Source organism: Epinephelus fuscoguttatus, linkage group LG10 (assembly GCF_011397635.1).
Source record: "Epinephelus fuscoguttatus linkage group LG10, E.fuscoguttatus.final_Chr_v1".
Lineage (NCBI taxonomy): Eukaryota > Metazoa > Chordata > Actinopteri > Perciformes > Serranidae > Epinephelus > Epinephelus fuscoguttatus.
This window is the reverse complement of record NC_064761.1, coordinates 20739445-20761159: the sequence shown is the minus strand read 5'-3', so window position 1 is coordinate 20761159 and position 21715 is coordinate 20739445.

Genomic DNA, 21715 nt, shown 5'->3' with positions numbered 1-21715 from the left:
GCCAGGAAAAATTCACAGCTGAGCTCGACTTGGAGAAGCAAAGAAACAAGCTTCTCCAAGATGAAGTGGAGAGGACCAGGGTTTCATACCATGACATGACAGTCAGGTATGAAACCCAAATCCTCACACTGCAACAGCAGGCAGAACTTCTTCAGCGTGAGCATGACATCCAAATCCAGGCTCACGCAGACAGGGTGGCATCAGACCAGCAGATGATACAAAACCTTAAGTCTGCGCACGACACCCTGGTGGACAAAATGGCAGAGGAGATGAGAATCCTCCAAAAAAATGCCCTGGCAGATCAGACTGCTTTCAGGACACAGACGGAGGAGCTCATGTCGCAGCTAAACTGTCAGATCTCTCTCAACCATGAGCTGTCAATGGGGCTCAAGGCTGAGAGAGAAGATGATTGTCATCGTGATGAGCAACGCCAACAGGAGCCTCTCCCTCATGGTGTGGCAGTAAAAGACCTGGACCAAGCTGAGGTCTCTGATGACTCAGTCCCACCTGCGGCAAACAAACAGGAGACTATCCCTGAGAGATCCACAACACCCATGGAGATGGATGAAGTCTCTCAGATGGATATCTCTGAGACAACAAAGGGGCAGCCTTCAGTGTGGAAAAACCCCCGCCGCTTTCTTGGGTTGAAAATACCTAAAAAGTGGAGGAAAAACACAAGGCCCCAAAACTAACCACCATCATCACCATCAACACCCCCTGCCCCCCCATAAGTAGACCCTTTCCTACAAGACATTTTCACTTGTGAGAAGTCAGAATGTCTGCTGTAATAATGTCTATTTATGGGGGGAGGGGCATGGTGGTGCAGTGGATTAGAGAAAAGAGGAAGAGAAACAGAAGGCCCCACAACTAAACCACCCCCCCCCCCCCCCCCCACCACCACCACCATAAGTAGACCCTTTCCTACAAGACATTTTCACTTGTGAGAAGTCAGAATGTCTGCTGGAATAATGTCTATTTATGGTGGGAAGGGCATGGTGGTGCCCCGCCCCCCCCCCATAAGTAGACCCTTTCCTACAAGACACTTTGACTTGTGAGAAGTCAGAATGTCTGCTGGAATAATGTCTGTTTATGGGGGGAGGGCCCCCTCGATAACTGTATGTGTATGTGTGTGTATGTGTATGTATGTGTGTGTGTGTGTGTGTGTGTGTGTCTATCTGTCTGTCCCCTCCTGTCGCCCTCTCACAGATGCACACACACACACACACACACACATCTCCTCCGAGAATCGCCACCTTAACGTGGTGGAGGAGTTTGAGTGTCCCTGTGAACCTGGGAGCTGTGTTGTTTGGGGCTAATAGGCCCTGGTAGGGTCTCCCAAGGCAAAGTGGTCCCGGGGAAGGGACCAGACTAAGAGCGATTCAAAGACCTCGATGAAACGGACCTTTCGTGAGCAGAGTACCTCGCCCTGTATGGGGACACCGGGGCCTCCTCCTGGAGCCAGACCCGGGGGAGAGAGCTCGCTCAAACTAACAATGAATGATGACGTACTACACCGTAACTTTATTTTGTGATATTTGGATGACATAATATCCAAAGACATTTTTAATTATATTTTGATGAATTACTATACTATGGCATTTGAGTTGTCCTTTATAAGACACACACACTTTTTCACTTTTTACTTTACTCATCTTTGGAAATACCTTCCCATACATTTCCACACAATATCTGTTCACTCAGTTGACTGATGTTCCATTTGTGTTTACGCTTTTCCCAGTGACAAAGCAAAAAGATACTGGTAGTGGTACTTTCACATTAGTGAAATGGGGTTCAACTCCCTACAGTGTCATTGCTAAAAGCCAAACACAAGGCATTACAACAACTTCATAAACAACAACTGATTAAACATATACACCTCAATCTGTACCCATATCAATCACAGACACATGTAGCCTTTCATCTTTCAACTGACGCCTCCTTACCAAAATATATGCTTGCTACGGCCACTGCATTAGTACTATACTATGAAGTTTTTCAATGACATTTTGACGACATACTATACTATGACGTTTTTTATGATATTTTGAAGACATACTAGATAGATAGATAGATAGATAGATAGATAGATAGATAGACAGATAGATAGATAAACTTTCGGTGTCACTCCACATCACATATTAAAAATACATGAGGGTACAGAGGGAATATGTTTATAAATATACAATATTCAATACAATTTACCCCCTTCCCCTTTGACAAAAGTGTTGGGGACCACTCAAAAAAGAGTTGTGAGACACCAACTAAAAAAATCATGAAAAAGACTATAAAAACGTACAATATGGTACCATGAAAACAAAACACAAAACAGTTGTTTTATAAATTGGAACTCATGAAAGACAATCTTCTGTTAAGGACGAGGTGGCAGGCTTTGGCACATTCATTGATGCAATGTTTACCAGCTAAAATTACACACAATTTATTTGTATCATCAAGATCATTACCAATCGTCATTAACAATATACTTAGAAAGTGTATGAAACAGTTCAGCACGAATGTCCACATAAATGTCACAGTGTAAAAGAACATGGGCCTCTGATTCAATGGAGCCATTAATACATAAAGTACAGTAGCGTCTATCCACTGGGGTGTTCGTATATCTACCAGTTTCTATCGCTGAAGGAGCAACTCCACATCTGAATTTAGCGAAGGCACTTCTAAGCTGTCTTGATAATATATTTTGTACATAGGACTCTGTCTCAAATGTATCCTTAAATAAGCAGTAAGTGCGTAGTTTGCTCCCTTCTGGTGTATTTATTAACTGTAGCCATGATTCCTCGTCTACCTTTGACACTGCCATATCAACTTGAGTAAACCATATCTGTACGAGCAAGGTGAGATAAGTTCATAGAACTAAGAAATGTTTTTATCGAGTGTGCATAATTTTTTACATTTGACAAATGAGCTGCCCACTGAAAAACATGTTTACACAATCGGCTGTCAGGCATACCACAGAGTCTCTGCCAGTTTTTAAAGATACAGGACCACTGGTGTTGCCATGGAGTTTTCCAACCCATATCACCCTGTATAGCAGCATTTGGGGTGTATTTACCCACACCTAAATAAAATCTACATGCCCGGTTAAACACAGCATTAACACTTGTAACACTTTGTAACCCCAGACAGCAGCAGCATAGGTCAAAGGAAAACCACCTATACATCTACATTTGGCTATGATTGCACCTAGAGCTCTATTTGCATGCATTACTAAATGCTTGACAGTTTCATTATAATCTAGAAATTCTGTTAACATCAAACCCAGGTATTTATACTCTTTAGCGGTTTCCAAAGAAAACGAGCCACAGGAGAAACTAAACTCAGACAGGGGCATTGATGGATTTCTAAAATGCACCACTTTGGTTTTATCAGGATTTACGTTCAATTTTCAGTCCTGACACCAGCTATGGATGAGATTGAGCATCTCCTGAAGCCCCTCCTCAGTTTCAGAAATCAAAACAGTGTCATCTGCGTATAACAGTATGGATATTTTTTCATCATCAATAGAAACACCTTTGCCTAAGCCCTTAATTGCTACAGACAGATTGTTTATGGCAAACAGAATAGGAGATAAAATGCACCCTTGTTTAACTCCAATATCAACTGGGAACCAATCTGTGAGACATCCATTAACCCGAACACAGCATTTGACATTCTCATACAAAGCAGTAAGACAATTCAAAATATTGCCATGTAGGCCTAGTGCAGACAGCTTATTCCAGAGCATGTTTCGGTCTATATGATCAAAAGCTTTAGAAAAATCAATAAAAGAACAAAAAGTAGCTTTCTTCAACTTTTTCCTTGTATCTATGATTGTAGTTAAGGTAACAATGTGATCAAGGCAGCTCCGTTTCTTTCTAAACTTGTTTTGCTCATCTGCTTTAATATCATTAGCCTCTGCCCCTCCGCAGTATGATTATACAGCACAGAACAAAACAGTTTATATACAGAAGATATCAAAGTGATTCCCCGGTAATTAAGAGCTATTCTGTTATCTTTTCCCCCAGCTTTGGGGATGGGGTTAATAATACCATACTTCCAGAACTCTGGCCCCACACCATTTGAAAAACAATAATTAAGAAGCCTATATAAAAAAGTCAGTGTGTTACCATTTTTCAACACATCAACTGGCACCCCATCATATCCATAAGCTTTACCTTTCTTAGCTGCTTACAGAACCCTTATAATCTCATGCTCTGTAATCTGCTGGTTCAAAACCCGCATCAGACCTAGCGCCGGGCTGCTTCCCCCGCCGTGGTGTTGCTGCGTGTTGGCTGGGTCGTATTAACAATACGTCTGCCTCGAACAGTGAGTTTGTCCGTGCCGATTTCCTTTAAAATCGCATGGAAGTGTACTATGACGTTTTTTGATATTTTCATGACATACTATACTACGACAGTTTTTATGATATTTTGATGATGCCTGCGGTCTCGTGCCTATGACCGAATCACAGCTGTGACGATATCACAGTACAACATCACTCCCTCTCGTGTGATATTGCTTTTATACAACAGTTCAACAGTTAAATAAGCAAGGCTGATTAAGAAATGTTGAAAAATGAGGACAAAATAGATAATTTAAGCATTTTATTTGTCTTCCGCCAACAAAAATAGTTCCCTCAGGACTCCGCTGTCACCGTTGCTATGTAACGCAGACATGGTGCGCCAGGCACTTACTCTTTATACACATTTATCTGCACGTTTCCATTAATTGTGCAGCCGGTGAAATAAGTCTCTGGTGACTGCATGGTGGACTGTCGCTTCACAGGCACAGCCGACTCTGCCTTCTGATCTGACAGTATGTTGCTTTTCTCCAAGTCATTGAGCTCCGCTGATGAAACACTGACAAACCTGGATGTGTGCTCAGATGGATTCAGCTTCTCCTCTCCCTCATCTTCCTTTGATGACCATTCATAGTTCAATTCAAAACTTATTTTAGGAAATAAATCCATATTTTTGGCTGTTTGACAGTGGATGAATTAATTAGCCTATAACGCAACTGCTGACCAAACTGACACTAACCGTCAGTTTTGATTGTTGATTGCAATCAGCTGTGAGGCGGAGTGATACATACACAGTGAAATAACCGTGATGTTGTTCTCCAATATCGTCACGGTTTTACTGTCTCTCGACCAATCAGATTGCAGGGCCGGAACTGACTGTTGCAAAATATACTATGACATTGTTTTATATTTATATTATCAAGGTGGCAGAAGGAATCTGTGTTTAAAGAGGATGGGGAAAATGTGCCCCTCATTCCTGCTGCCCTTGACCCCCGTTTTCGCAAGATTGAATTCTTGTCCTCAGATGATGCTCTGAAACTACAACTACAATACAGGCTCTTGCACTTGACATCAAAAGGGAGCAGCAGCAATCATGGCTACAACAGACAATTGTGGGGCAGGAGGCCTCAGCCAATCCTCCGCCAAAGACAAGGTCCAGCTCTGTGTTGGACACTTTGTTAGGCACGGATTCTGAGGCGGAAGGCAGCAATGAGGAAGACATTGGCCTGGAGGATGATGGGGACAGTGACACAGTGCGGAATGAGGTACTTTTGTATTTTGGGGAAAACTCTATCCCAAGGGATAAGGACCCCATTAAATGGTTGAAGGAAAATGTGACAAGGTACCCCACCCTGGCTGTTGTAGCCAAATCATATTTATCTGTACCTGCAACCTCAACTCCATCTGAACAGCTCTTTTCAGCTACTGGAAACATTGTCAACAAAAAAAGGACAAGCCTGACTGCTGAGGATGTTGAAATGCTAACATTCCTCCACTCCAGTGACTGACTGCATCCTGACTTACACACACACACATACACACACACACAATCTTAGGGTGTAGAAAAAGGTGATTCTATCATGTATCCATGCCGACCACACACGTCATTTAGAGATGGTCTCAGCCCCCATTTAAACTGCCCATCTACCCCAGTGCAGTCACTCATGTTATGGTATGGTGCAATGGATGGAAACATCCCATCATATACTGTGTGTGGCCCATGGAGGAAGTCAGTGAGTAGCTAACATGACACTGTGAAGGGTGCAGGTCGTGACAACAGCGAATGGAAATAGAAGCACTGCTGTACAGGGCGATAAATTGTCTATAACACAGACTTATAATGGCTGTGTGAGGGTGCTGGTGTATACAGGATCCATTGAGAGGCACTTGGCTCATTAGGTTGAGGCATTGAGGGGATGAGTGGGTGTGTGAGCGGGTGAGTATATGACACGACAAGGCTTTGATGCGCTGACAGGTAGAGAGCTCATTCTCCTGCTCTTCCCCTGTCATCATTCCCTCTTTTCACTTCTCACACATTCTCTCACTCTTGATAAACTCACTACCAGCTGGATTATTGTTCCCCCGTTCGCCGTCTTCAGTGTTTCACTGTCTCTAAGCTCTCTCTGCTTCCCGACTCTGTCTTTTTTCCCGTCGCATCTTCCTCTCATTTGCTTCTCCTTCTCACTGTTTCTCAGTCGTTGCCTTCTCCTCCTCACTGCGCTCTGTGTGGATATCTATAGCAACAGCCTGACAGGACATTCGGGTGGGCGAAGGTGTGAACATTCCTCAGAAAAAAAACCCCAACAACCTCATAATAGATGATATCTGTTTAAATACAGGATCTTCACAAGGTTGGCTCGTCATCATAGCAATTAGTGGATATTTAGAGTATAGCCTAAAATGTTTTGGGTGGGCTCGTTTGGATTCATAGTGTACTAACGAGTGGAAAATAGTGTGAATGAGCAATCTGCTCCCACACTGGATGGTCCTGTCTACCTGTTAGGCATGCCTTTTAAAAAATGCTGTTATAATCTCCTGGTTAAATTTTCATCTTCATGTTTTTTTTTCACAATCATGCATTGACATAGGCATAAATAGAAAGACACACACACAAATAGAGTGGTTGGTTTCAGTGACGAAGAAGGGGTCTGTGAAGGTTCTTCTTCAACCTTTTTATCTGTTGTCATACATATAATGTTTCTTTTTATATCTATTTATATATTTTTCTAGAGGGTAGTGATGGTCAGACTTTTTGTGGACTTAGGCAGGATTAAAAACAAAACAAAAAAACCCTAAAAATTCCACGTAAATTTATACTCTTTAAACATTGTTGCATATACATGTTCTCCCAGAACAGACAAAACAAAGTGTAACAAACATAATCCTAATCTTAAAAATGCACATTACATGCCTCTGTTTACTTATTTACTTCATGGGACAACACAGGTAAACATTGTTACATAGGAAAAAACAAGTGGCAACCTCCAGAGATGAAAAATGAAGCCAATGCTGGAAGTGCCAAAAACTGCAGTTCATTGAATGGCCACTTGAGGCTGGCTCCAGAAACAGGTCAAACCCCATTGACACCTATGTTAAAATGCCCAGATTTAAAGCAGAAATAAAAACATTTACAGCCTGGTACAAAAAAATGGTTTGGATCTTTATAGCTAATTTCAGCAGTCATGACAAAACTCAACTATTTACATTTTATTAAGGCTTAAAGTAATGCACATTTAAGGGTGGAAATTCTTGAGTGACAGGCTGTCTGGAAAGCTTTGCTACAGTCTAAAGACCCAGACATGCCAAAACGACTTTGGGGAGCTACTGGTAATGAAAGCTCCCTGCTGTGTCGCCTGACATTTCTGTGTGTTGACCAAAAAAAAGTTGCACATGGACACACTGCAAAGATGACAGTCGACAGTCAATCAGCACTACATTCTATGCCTGCAGGAGAGGAAATAACTCTCCATACCAGCAGAAGGCGGCAGTCTGTATTCATCAGTCAAAAGGGAAACTGAAAGACCGTCTTGACGCTAGATAGCCATTTAGCATATTAACAACACAATCCAACCCAATGTTAAAAGAAGAGAGTGTGTTTACTGTGCCCCAGTGAACAATAATGCAAACTATCATGAAACGTTTCTGCTGAAGACCTAAATGGCAAAATAAAAATAATCTTACCTTATGTAGCAAGTTTGTTTTGGTTTTACTCCCTCTCGACTTAAGCTCTTTGTTTACTTTCCTCACTTCCGTTTCTCTTCTCATACACTAAAGTGAACTGCCAGTCAGCGTGATTTCATTCGCCCACTGGCTCTGCTGCTGCCAACACTGAAGCAGACAGGGGTTGATGGGGGTAATGGTGTGGGACACACTGCAAAGATGAGGGCAGTAGATACCCACTAATGGCCCTACTTTGACAGAAGGTTGACCATTCGCTTGGTGTGACATGGCCTTCAGTGTCAGATCTAACACTTCTTGCTCCAAAAAAACAACATGACGTTGCCTGAAGTGACAAAATCGAAGCTTCAAAACGGGAGTCCACAAACCAATGGGTGACATCAACGTAGCTACAGTATGTCCATTATTTTATAGAGTCTAAAGAAAAAAATGCAGCAGATGTAATGTGCTGTGTATGGAGTGTCTGACAGAAGTCAAGTTGCAGTTTCTGGTTGGACCTTCAAAATCAGAGTAAAATAGCTCAGCAAGCTAATGGATAAAACACATTCAAGGTATTTAGACCAGAGTACTTAGCGATCGCTAATTAAATTTTGTATTGTATTTCACATTCTCACACAGTTAAACTGTGATGTTTTACAGCAGGTACAAGCCATTCATCAGTGGACTTTCTTTTCTGATAGACTTATTTTATTAGAGTTCAAGACCATTTAAACATGTCAGTGGCTTTTTTGTGGTAGAGCTCAATGTCCCAGAGTGTGGCAATACCAGTATTTCATGACAATGCCACAAATACAAAAGATATTTTAGAAAATTAACAAATTTCTATTCAATGGGTGCTTTTATCCAAATTGCCTCACAGCTCCATGGCTGCAAACACTGAGACTGAAACCTTTAACCCTGACAGTTGTACTGCCATGCTCCACTGAACAAAAAACAGGAGCCACCCTGAGCTAGTTCAACATTATGCAGAGATGCTTTGTATATTCATACAGGACCACCAAAGTAAGAAAAAAGCAGGCAGTGAGTCAGCGAGTCAGGCTGCAGCTCATCAGTGCATTATCACCCAACCTTTGCCTACCCTCTTCACTCCACTACAACTGCCTGCAAAACAGCATCCCTCTCGCACCAGCGCTGTGATAAGATCTGACTTAACCTTGGTGAGGTGCATCACCTCCAACAATACTGCTACCTTGTCACTACTACAGAACATCACCTTCAGGGAATAAGGGCACCATTAAGAGAAGAAATAAGCTTAACAGATAAAGGCAGGTTTCAGTTTGGGGCTTGCATGTAGCATGCAGTGTTTCATTTGGCATCATTTCCTTCTCATGGGTTCTTTTTGAATGTTGTAGAGATACTCAAGTCAGTGTTATCTCAGACTCACGTCACGTGTATGAAAGGGTGAAAAAATGATAAAATTCACAATTAGACCTCTCAAATTACTTGTGCATCTTTAGGCATGTGAATGGCATAACTCCAGGGATGGCAGTGCTGGTCTGTTAACTCTGGTCCAAACTGAAATAGCTCAGCAACTTTTGAATGTATTGCCTTGGAATTTTATTCAGACATTATTGGCTCACAGAAGATGAATCCATATAACTTTGGTTGTCCTCTGACTTATTCTCTGGTCCCACCATGAGGGTGACATGATAAAATTTCCTGACAATACTGGACAAATATTACTATGACATTTAGTACAGACGTCGATAGTGCTGTTGTCTCCCATTGGGGAATGTGCAACCCAGTCTCACTCCGAAGTAATTGAAATCTAGCGCTTGAGCAGTCACTTGCGGTGTTAGACACCGATGAAAGGAGCTGTCCTTTAATGTCCGCATGATATGCGGTCGGTTGCTGTTATAGTTAACCGTGCATCAGGGAGAAAGGCGGCGGGACAAGAATGAAAGTTAAGGTGGCGAAAGTCCAAGTAGGGTGTGCAAGAGAGTTGGTGGATGGATCCAACAAGCCCCAACCTTCACCTGGTACCCTGTTCTTTTTTCCTAAACCCAACCTCATTCTTTTGTTGTCGAAGAAAAAAAACGTCAATTTGCTGTGTTGTACTGACATAGTGCATTTATTTTGAAAGAGACTGTATGTTAACGTGAAATTTCCTGTGAAAACGGAAGTGTATTTTGAAAGAAGATAAATAACGGACAGAACTCGACACGGTGTCCCAGAACATTAATAACCAATGCACCTGGGGTACCTTGCACGTTGAGTGTGGAAAGTCCATGACCGAACGTTAATATGTGACGAGGTCGGAGTGACCAAGTCTTTTTTTTCATGTTTTTTTTAATCGGTCATTTGAAAAAAAAAAAAAAAAAAACAACTCAAAAATAAAACAATGTCATTTGTATAAACCTTGCACACCGGCTCCAGTGCAGTTTAGTGTTGTATTTGTTGTGAAAAATGGAGAGACAGATTTGATCCCTTGCTTCTCTCCACTGGAGGCACCTCCCTGGCTGTTGCCACTCTCTCCTCATGCCTTGCATTTCACACTGCAGCTACATGAAGTGGCTGAGCTGTCCTCACCCTATGGTCCTCACCCTCTTTCTCCACAATCCATGTACTGTCGACATCCTTCTCCTCATCATCCACCTGAATATTACTATCTAACCTGAAAGTTATTTGAGTTTTGAAATGATCCCGTGTAGCACGTTTCCCTCCCTTGTTGTGGCCAGACATGACCTGCAGGTTACGTCACATTTCCTTTATTGCTTCTTGTTAATGACGGACGAAAGTTTCAGTCAGTGCGTAAACATGATTGACACAACATCAGGTTGTGTTTATTTTTAAATGTGTACAAAAAACAATAGACTTAGTATGGAAAGGCCTTTAGTCTTGTTAATAAGCAACTTGCAATCCCACGATTGGTGTACTCAGCTTTCAGTAGCACCCCAATGTGCTCATGTGCCACTCTAAAAAAACTATTTCTTTACTGTCCAGTCACTTGTCATGTATCTCCTGGGATAAGTTTCACTGACTTGAAAGTTTAAACTGAAATGGACTGACCTTAAATGCCTCCTCTGCAGTGGAACCTCTTTCTCTTCCACTCAGGTATTGTATGTTTTATATTATTTACATTATTTACAAGAGTGAAGTTATATCACATTTAATATTAACTCACTCTGAACTTTGATGTTCATTAAAGCATCTGTGTGCTAAATCATTAAATAGATATGAGAAGGGTGAACTGAAATTTCAAGGTATTCAATATATTATCATACATTCTTGATCATAAATGAGGACTCTTATTATTTCTTGGAAGAACTCCCACCTCTTTAACTTTCACTAACAATTCCCAGTACATACTGTATTCCTGGGTCTGACAAGTAATGATGAAGGGGGGGGTGGACTATTATTCAAGGCTTTAATAACAGATGAAATCCTGAGAAATTGAAAATTAAATGGATCCCCTTTAGCAGGTATGGTAATTAAAAGTTAATGGAAAAATTGTGAGAGTACAGATACAGCAGCAGTTGTCTGATGGAATACATTACAACACATAATAATTCACTTTGGAACACCAGAGGTCACAGTTACAGCCTTCTGGAGGTGTTTGGGGTCTGAATCAGTGAAACATCTGTGATGGGAGGTGCCCACTTGATAACCCCGTGATAAACCAGCGCTCTCTACTCAACATTAAAGCTACGCAGGTGCCAGATAGTCATGAATAAATGCTTAACTTGTGCCATTTTCTGTTTCACTCACAACATACAGTAGGTTGAAAATAATACATCTACTGTAGTGTACATTTTTCAGCAACTATTTCTGCTCTGTTTCTCCAAACAAGTCAAGACAGGTCAGTTACCAATGTTTCGCCAGCGGCTGCTTACTTTGTTGTTAGCTGAGAGGTTGTGACTGAGGTTAAGATGACTACTGACAAAGAGATATGTGTACTTTCTAAAAGAATGGGAACTGACGCCTGCGTGTGCTTTAAACTGTGATAGCACAAGATAAAGTGGCCAGGCTGCTGATAACATCTGAGGATGGAAATAGCTTTCACTTATGAAAAAAGAGACAGAGCTCTGTGTGTAAACAGAATGAGGCGTAAAAAGGGGAATACAAGAGAATTTGCACATTACATTAAAAATGGCCTATCATAATAAGAAAATTCAAATTGCTTGTATAAAAACCCCCAAACATTTGTAGTGCTAAAGTCCTCATGGATATTAAACACATTCATTCACTTATTAATTCATTCACACCAGGAAACAAAGCATCATGTTGACAGTCACACAGACACTGTTTAACAGGCACTATTAGTCAGAACAGGTGTGACAACCCTATCACCATAGCAAAAATAACCTGAGAGTAGAAAGGAAGAGAGAAGGAGGAAGGGAAGTGCAGGCTTATGATTTGTCCAAATGCAACAAAAGGTTCTTATCAGGCGCTTTATGGTGATATCTTAAAACAAGACCCCAGCTGGGGCAACACATTCTCACTCTGACCTTGTCACATATCAATGTTTGACCATGGAACTTCCACATCCAGATAAGGACGTTGGGTGTGTTGGTTGTTGATGTTCTGGGATGCTGCTTGTTACATGCATTGTCCTCTTTCAAAATACACTTCCGTTTTCACAGGAAACTAATGCACGTGGTTAGGTTTAGGCAACAAAAGCAGGGTTTGGCTTTATAATCTTATGGGACGCGAACACCAGGTGAAGGTCAGTGTTTGTGGGACTCATCCACCACCACTCCCGGACATCCTACTTGAACTTTCGCTGCCTTAACTTTTGTTCTTGTGCCGTTACATTTCCCCATGACACCGTGCCGGTAAAAACAGCAACCAGCTGAATATTATGCCAACGTTTAAGGGTGGCTTTTTCTTCTTCTTCTTCTTCTTCCCTCTGATACTGCAAGTCATTGGCCAAGCGCCGAATTTCGAAGACTTTGGAATAAGACTAGGTTGCACATTCCCCAATGGGACACAACAGTACTATGGACGTCTGTACTAAATGTCATAGTAATATTTGTCCAGCATTGAAATTTTATCTTGTCAACCTCATGGGTGGACCAGAGAATATGTCAGAGGACCACCAAAGTTTTAGGGATTCATCATTCATCATGCCAACGCTAAAGTATGGCTTTTTCGTCAGTGACTACTTTTACACGCACACCATATTCCGATTAATGTCAATATTCTGGTCAAGGTAATATTCCGAAAAAGGTGTTTATATGTGCTGCAGCAACTGGAATATTCTGTTTACATGTTAATTGAGATATTCCCGTGTTTCGGCGTATTCCAGAAAAGACCCCTGATTTAATGAAACATTCAACCTGCGGGGGCAACGATATGCCTATAGGCGTCTGGTCTGCTGGAAATACAGAAGAAGAAGAAGAAGAAGAAGAAGAAGTTGTGTTTACAGTAAACAGAAGCTGTAATGTTGTTGTGTTTTTGCACCACAACTTAACTACGACACTCCTGCTGATCCATTTTGTCCTCAACAATGAAAGACGAGATCAAGAAGAAAAGGTGAACGAGTGTATGGACCTTTCACTCCAGCTTATGCCCGGAGTCTGGGGATGAAGGTAAGAAGCCAGTTCTGCTGTTCTCCCTGCTTGCCATAACCATAACAACACAGACAACACAGAATTTCTTGCGAATCGAGGATGCGCAGATGTTACTGAATATTCCGGTACGGGACATTTTCCAATTAAGGTGTATACATGTCACAATATTCTGGTTAAAACAGGCATATGGCAGGGGTCTTATTCGGAATATTCTCCAACCGGAATATGACCTTAATTGGGTTACGCACGTGTTTACATGACTCATGCGCAACCGGAATACTGAGGATATTCCGAATAATACAGGAATATGGTGTGCATGTAAACGTACTCAGTGTCTGATGCCGCAACTCACTGCCCAAGCATGGAATTTCAGCGGCTTTGGAGACAGGGTTGAACGGGGTGATGTAACCTTTGTGATGCACAATGCTATGTGGCAGGGCATTCACCTCACTTAAGTTCTGTTACTGCTATTGCTTGCACTGTTTCCTTAACTCTCTTAACATGCAGCTGTTAATCCATATCAAGAATTACGACTAAATAATACAGAAATTGCGGCTTTAAAAACATGAAAAATAATTCCATGTATCCCAGTTCTTAGGATCCACACCTGACAAGATATCAGTCAAAAACATGATGGTGTTCAGTTTTAAGCACAGATTCATGACCCCAGATGACAGCTTGAAGCGAACCAATCTTTGACACGGGGAGACTGAAGTGTGAAACCTGCAAGACTGTCAGGTGAAAAATGTACTGCAAGTGTTGGAATGTGGAGTGAACAGCATTACCTACAGATCTGCTCTTCCTCCTCACCAGTGTTCCTCCCTTTCTGTCTCTCTTATACAAATTGTACTCTTGCAGTCCTTTAGGGAGGTGGTTGTGGTGAAAAAGAAGTGCCTTTAGAGGCCTATTAGCCACAGCGTCTGCAATGTTGATATGGGGGTATTTAACTTGAGCTTCTCCCGCTGCCTCTATCTGTCTTCATCTGTCTCACTCTGTCTGTGCTTCCCAGTGTTTGTGTTTGAGTCAACAATCATTAATCATCTGTAGCCGCCACAACAAATGCTGTGGGACACTTTCAGTTAGGTACAGCTTTTACCAGCACACGATAGCATGCGGAGCATACGTGTGTACATACACATACATGTGCACAAGTTACCACAGCCCACACCGCAACACACCTCAGCGTAATCGAATGAGTGCTAACTGACTTCTCACACTGACTTTTTTTTTTTAAATGACATCATTCTAAACACACATATTTCCCACCATATGATCAATGCACTGCAGTTGCCATGAAACCATATTTTTCCTTTACTGCACTCTTTCTCACATGCTCTCACTCTTGCATGTGAAATGAGAAGATCTGTCTTCAACTCCGAATGTTATCACTTCAGATGTGTCTGGGTACATGGATAAGTCACCAAACGATGCTTAGCAACATGGGAGGTGTTTTACTTTTTCTGTTTCTCTCCACATACCTGACATATCTGACATTTTAAAAGGTGCAGGAATCTTCATCTAATATGTCATTTTTCGAGAGGTTTACATTTTATGTAGCCCACTGTATACTGTCAGCGTCTGAAGTAAAATAAAATAATCACCAAAAATCAACACTTTATTCTGATTTTTTTCTGACAAAAGTACAGCATTGGGATAAGGGCATTCTTGCTGTAATGCAAATGAAATCAAGAGGGCCACATAAATAATGCAAATGACCTCAAGACGTCACACAACAGCAAATGGTTGTCGTTGCTAGGTGACAGTGGCTGGTTAGCAATGGCACACATGAAGATGAAAACACACTTGTTGTTTGAGAACAGCTTTATTGTAACTAATGGCACAGAGTCGTATACACCATAGGCCTAGAGTTGAGCCAGAGGAGCTGCACACCTAAGCACAGCAAGAAATGTTGTACTTTACTGTAACTGATCATTGTGTTTGCTGGGGTTTAGATGACTGTAAACAGGAAATGGATGCAAGTTAGGACTGTGACCAACAACGACAAACATTATAACAAAAGAATCAGTTTTACTTCAAGTAGGTTTTCACATACAAGGAATTTGCTTTGTTGTATGGGTGCATAGCATAAAAACAGACAAACAAAACACATATTTCAAAAAAATCAAGAGACATAGTTAGAATAAAAATATGAAAAAAAAAACCTCTACTGTTTAAATATGTTTAATATATCTGAATTATAATGAAAGAGCTGTGCAGTTCTCAGAAGTGGTAGTTTCTGCATGTGAAAAATTTTCCAAGGAATGTGCAGAGGTTAAATGGATGATAAATGGTAAATTGACCAGCAGTTATATAGCGCCTTTGTAGTCATCTGACCACTCAAAGCGCTTTTTACACTATGAGTCACATTAACCCATTAACACATTCATACACTATCCATACACTGGGTCCAGCGGGGTCCCGGGCATTGTTGATGAGACCACACTGCAGTCAAGAAGAAAATGTTCTTTTGCAACACATTCTCACTCCGAACTCGTCACATATCAGCGTTTGGTCATGGACTTTCCACGTCCAGAAATGACATGCAAGGTACCCTAGGTGCATTGGCTGTTGACAGTCTGGGACACGGTGTCAAGTTATGCCTATTTCATGTACAGTCTGTTTTCAAATTACACTTCTGTTTTCACAGGTAATGTACAGTTTGCATACAGTCTTTCAAAATAAATGCACTACGTCGGTATAACACTTCGAAGTGATGTTTTTTTCCCTCAACAACAAACACACATGGTTGGGTTAAAGGGGAACTAATGTTTTTTTCAACCTGGGCCCTATTTTCCAATCTACTTTTGTCTAAATGAGTGATAGGATGTTCAATATTTGACATTTTTCCAGTACAAAGCTAGGGCAGACTTACCTGCAGCCCGTGAGCGCACGCTATATTAAATAATAGGGCACTCAGACAGCGTCAAACAACGTCAAAATACGTCCACTAAAAGTGCATTTTTTTCACACAGATAGGCTTGGATTGTTAGTATAATTATCCGACAACATAACGGAAAGGAAAAATGAACTTCTGTGTTTACCTTTAGCTGGATTCGGACATGTTCCTCTGCCTGTTGCTGCTCCTTCTCTCTCCTCATCCGCTCTTCAGTTTCAATGAGCTCTGCATCCGTGTACGTCCATGTACTCCGTGTTCAAATAAATACGGTCCATCCAGATCCAGTTGGTCAAAATCGGGTAAAAATTCGGACATGTTTGTTGTGGCAAGTCAAAACACTCACTCAGAGAGTGAAAGTCTGGCTCTGAAATCTCATGTCTCACGAGATTTGAGTTGTTGAGGAAGTTACCGCTGAAGTGACCTTACAAACGCGAGGAGTTACTCTGTGTGGAGTAGTCATGGCTGAATTTTTACCCAATTTTGACCAACTGGATCTGGATGAGCCATTTGAATTTGATGACCGCCCGTATTTATTTGAATACGGAGTACATGGACGTACACGGACGCAGAGCTCATTGAAATTGAAGAGCGGACGAGGAGAGAGAGGGAGCAGTCTTACTTTGGTAACACATATACTAAAACTGCAACAGGCAGAGGAACATGTCCGAATCCAGCTAAAGGTAAACACAGACGTGCATTTCTCCTTTCCGTTATGTTGTCGGATAATTACACTAACAATCCGAGCCTATCTGTGTGAAAAAAATGCACTTTTAGTGGACGTATTTTGACGTTGTTTGACGCTGTCTGAGTGCCCTATTATTTAATATAGCGCATGCTCACGGGCTGCAGGCAGGTCAGCCCTAGCTTCGTACTGGAGAAATGTCAAATATTGAACATCCTATCACTCATTTAGATAAAAATAGATTGGAAAATAGTTCCCCTTTAAGGAAAAAGAACAGGGTTTTGCTTTACAACCTTGCAGGAAGCTGCCTCTATGGTTATTGGAGCCATCCACCACCACTCCCACCTGCCCTACTTGGACTTCTGCTACCTTAACTTTTGTTGTTGTCCCGCCACATTTCCCCCTGATGCAGCGGCGACCTAACGGCGACTGGCTGCGTGTCATGCCAAAGTGAAAGGACAGCTTTTTCATTGGTATCTAATGTCTGAAGTCACTGACCAAGCACCAGATTTTGACAACTTCGAAGTCAGAGCGGGTTGTCTTGTGGCATGAGGTTTTGGTTCTGATGGACCCCAGCCACCTGCAAGAGGGGAGTGTTTCAAAGAGTTTGTGTTCAGGGATGTAAGGATCAGCCACAGTCTCACCGGCCTCAGAGTCTCGAAGGTGTCAAGGTCCTCGAGAGACGGAAGATTGTAGCCAGTCACTTTGTCAGCAGAGCGAACGATACACTGCAGTCTGCCTTTGACTTGAAGTGAAGATGAACTCAATGACGGCAGTGTAGAAATGCACCATCATTGTCTTCAACTGGTTGAACTTCTTCAGCTGCCACACATCATCCTCTGCTGTGCTTTTTGATTATTTGATTATTTGATTCTGGGTGGTGATTAAACCCAGGCAGCGGAAAGACCCCCCGGTGTTGACTGGGGAAATAACCAGCAGTTGGTTCACTAGTTACTTCACTACAATGATTTGGCTGAACTTGCAGCAGCAGACCAGACCAGGACTGTGAAGAGTGTGTCATCGTCTGTGTGGAGATGTGTGTGAACAAGAGAAAGAGACAAAGAAAAAGAAAGCGAGAGTTCTGACATTATTATATTCTTTTGAAACAGGTTCGGGCTAAAACAGTTTGTTAGTTGTTGGCTAAGACTCAGACTTGGCTCAGACCTGAATGTGACGCCTGTTGAGCGACCATTTCTCAGTAGATAATTGTCAAATGGTGATACATATCTGATATGTAAAGAAATTGCTGCATAATTTTGTGGCACAGAAAGGCCTTGCAACATTTGCCAACACTTCTGAAATACTGTCTTCATTTTACTTGTGTGTTTTTTTTAAAAGAAAAAATCTAGATGTAAAATTTTTGTTCATAAGTTTCAACATCATCTTGTGGCCCCATATGTTAGTGATCATCTGTATATTTATTTGCCTGTGTTTACTGCCCTGTGGATATATCCCTACGGCTCTTCATTCAACATTCTTTGTCATCTATTTCTTTATTTTTAAGACACACAACCATAAAAGCCTATTTTAAATTCCTGACCATGTCTTTGTTTACCGTTCCTGTGCTGTGTTTGCTCCATTATCTTTTAATCCTCTCTTGATAACTCACTTTTTAATAGCCTTTTAGATTTTATATCTTTTCCCTTGTCAACCTTCTTGTGGTTTCCTCTTCTCTTGTTGTGTTTTCATTTCATTCAATTATTGTTTTATTTCCTTGGATAACCTAACATATATTGCGTTTTCATTTAAATCCCTCCAGATAACATCCTTCTGTGAAATAACCTTTTAGAGTTTGAGGTTTTATAGCCTTTTCTTGTGTTGTGATCTTTTAATGTGTTCTTATGGTTTATTCATTCTGTTTTTTATTCCTGTAATGCTCTTTATGGCCTGTCAAGAAACATGCTCTAAACATTAAAGCTACACTACATATCTAACATCCCGATCTCCATTGCAAATGTTGGTAAAGCCATGTGCATTTTAAGGAAGATTTTGATGCAATCATAATGAGTGTCTGCATTGTGAGTTATAATGACCCAAAAGTCACATTGAGTTTGTTTCATACTAGACTGTTGTTTTCCAAATGGTTAGGGGTAAACACCAACAATTGGAAAATACTTGCACTTTTTGTAGTCATTTTACCAGCCACTTTATTAGATACACCTTGCCAGCACTGGGTTGGACTCCCTTTTGCCTTCAGATTTGCCTTAATTCTTGGTGGCACAGATTCAACAAGGTGCTGGAAACACTCCCCAGAGATTTTGGTCCATATTGACATGATGGCATTATGCAGTTGCTGCAGATTTGTTGGCTGCACATCCATGATGCAAATCTCTCGTTCCACCACATCCCAAATGTGCTCTACTGGATTGAGATCTGGTGACTGTGGAGGCTATTGGAGTACAGTGAACTCATTGTCATGTTCAAGAAACCAGTTTGAGATGATTTGATCTTTGTGACATGGTGCGTTATCCTGCTGGAAGTAGCCATCAGAAGATGGGCACACTGTGGTCATAAAGGGATGGACACGGTCAGCAGCAATACTCAGGTAGGCTGTGGTGTTTAAACCATGCTCAGTTGGTACTAAGGGGCCCAAAGTGTGCCAAGAAAATATCCCCCACACCATTACACCACCACCACCAGCCTGAACCGTTGATACAAGGCAGGATGGATCCATGCTTTCATGTTGTTTACGCCAAATTCTGGCCCTACTATCTGAATGTCGCAGCAGAAATCCAGACTCATCAGACCAGCCAACATTTTTCCAGTCTTCTATTGTCCAGTTTTGGTGAGCCTGTGTGAATTGTAGCCTCAGTTTCCTGTTGTTAGAGTGGCACCTGGTGTGGTCTTCTGCTGCTGTAGCCGATCTGCTTCAAGGTTCGACGTGTTGTTGGTTCAGAGATGGTCTTCTGCAGACCTTGCCAAAACCAGTCTGGCCATTCTCCTCTGACCTCTGGCATCAGCAAGGCATTTTCACCAAGAGAAAAAAGTACTTCACACAACAAGGAATCTTTGTTTGTAGACTTTACTGGACTTCAGCCGGTAAGTACAGAACATACATCTCAGTGGCATGCTTTTTAGGTTGGGTTGTGGCCTCTAGCTCGGGCACGGAACAGCAAGCTAGGCTGTCCATGCAGTGAGCCGTGAGCACCGTTCAGCATCCAACAACAAACTGAAAACATGGTAATCTTGTTACGTTCTCATGTACGCTCACGTGACTCTCACTAACCAATCAACATGCTATATTTAGCAACACATAACACAGATGAGTTGTAATCCTTTGTGAGTGGGTGGAAAGTACTTCACACAACAAGGAATCTTTGTTTGTAGACTTTACTGGACTGGCCGGTAAGTACAGAACATACATCTCAATGGCATGCTTTTTAGGTTGGGTTGTGGCCTCTAGCTCGGGCACAGAACAGCAAGCTAGGCTGTCCATGCAGTGAGCCGTAAGCACCTGAAAACATGGTAATCTTGTTACGTTCTCATGTACGCTCACGTGACTCTCACTAACCAATCAACATGCTATATTTAGCAACACATAACACATCTTATGACAGGATAACGGAGGGTCAAACTTAACGTTTGTGATCTACCTTACAGTACATGATGTTTGTGTTTGGAGCTGTGGACTGCTGCCTGTAATTTGAGCATCTCTCTTTGTACACAACCACCTGTGACCTACGAGGCACATTACTCACAGAGGTTCAAACCTTCCAATCCTGCCCAGTCTGACTCTTACTCTGGTGAGGGCTGCTGAACCCAGAGGCCAAACTTCTGACATCACATCAGATGGCTGATGTGACCCCATGTCCCACTGCTGACCTGGCAGACCTGCCTTATTACACGACTGCCATGTTAGTGCCAATTGAAAGTGGCAGCAGAGCCTGTCGCCGAATCCTAATCACAATGTATAATTGGCGGCTGGTTCAGTGTGCATGTCTGGTGTGTGTGTGTGTGTGTGTGTGTGTGTGTGTGTGTAATACAGAAAGTGTGCATGGCACTGTGTTACGTCTAAGGGTAAAAATAGAATGAGTTTGATTGACTGTGAGTGTGTGTGATGGTCAGAAAGAACAGTGAGCAGAGGCATATTGTACTTGACAAAGAGCTTAGTGACTGGCTGAATGCATTCATCACACTTCAAACCTAAGATATAGAGAGCAGGAGAATAAATCATTGAGTTCCCACAGTAAATTACAAAGGAATATAAGTGCCGAGCCCAAGCCTGCATGCTGGGGATGCAGGTTGGGCTGATAAAAAATGCTATATGCAAGCAGCAGTACAGTGATGATGCAATAGTGCTTGTAGGGAGCATTGTTGTCAACATTCTGTTTCGCTCTCTGTATTTGTCCGGACTCACTGCCACCTCAAACACTTTCAGTGGGCAGGAGTACTCACCTTGACGGACAAACTCCTCCAGCCAGTCAGTGTAAGAAAGCACTGGGGAGCTTTATCACCAGCGAAGCTAGCTGATGAAACATATTGTGACGAATCTAGTCAGAAGAATGGCAAAAATGGGTTTTCTTCCAAGAAACTTCAGGAGTGTGCATTTTTGTTCTTGTTTAGTTGTTGTTATTATTGTTCTGCAAGCTGTGGCCTGCATTTTGTGTCATCAACTACAATGAAGTCCCTGATTGGCTACTTGCATTGTC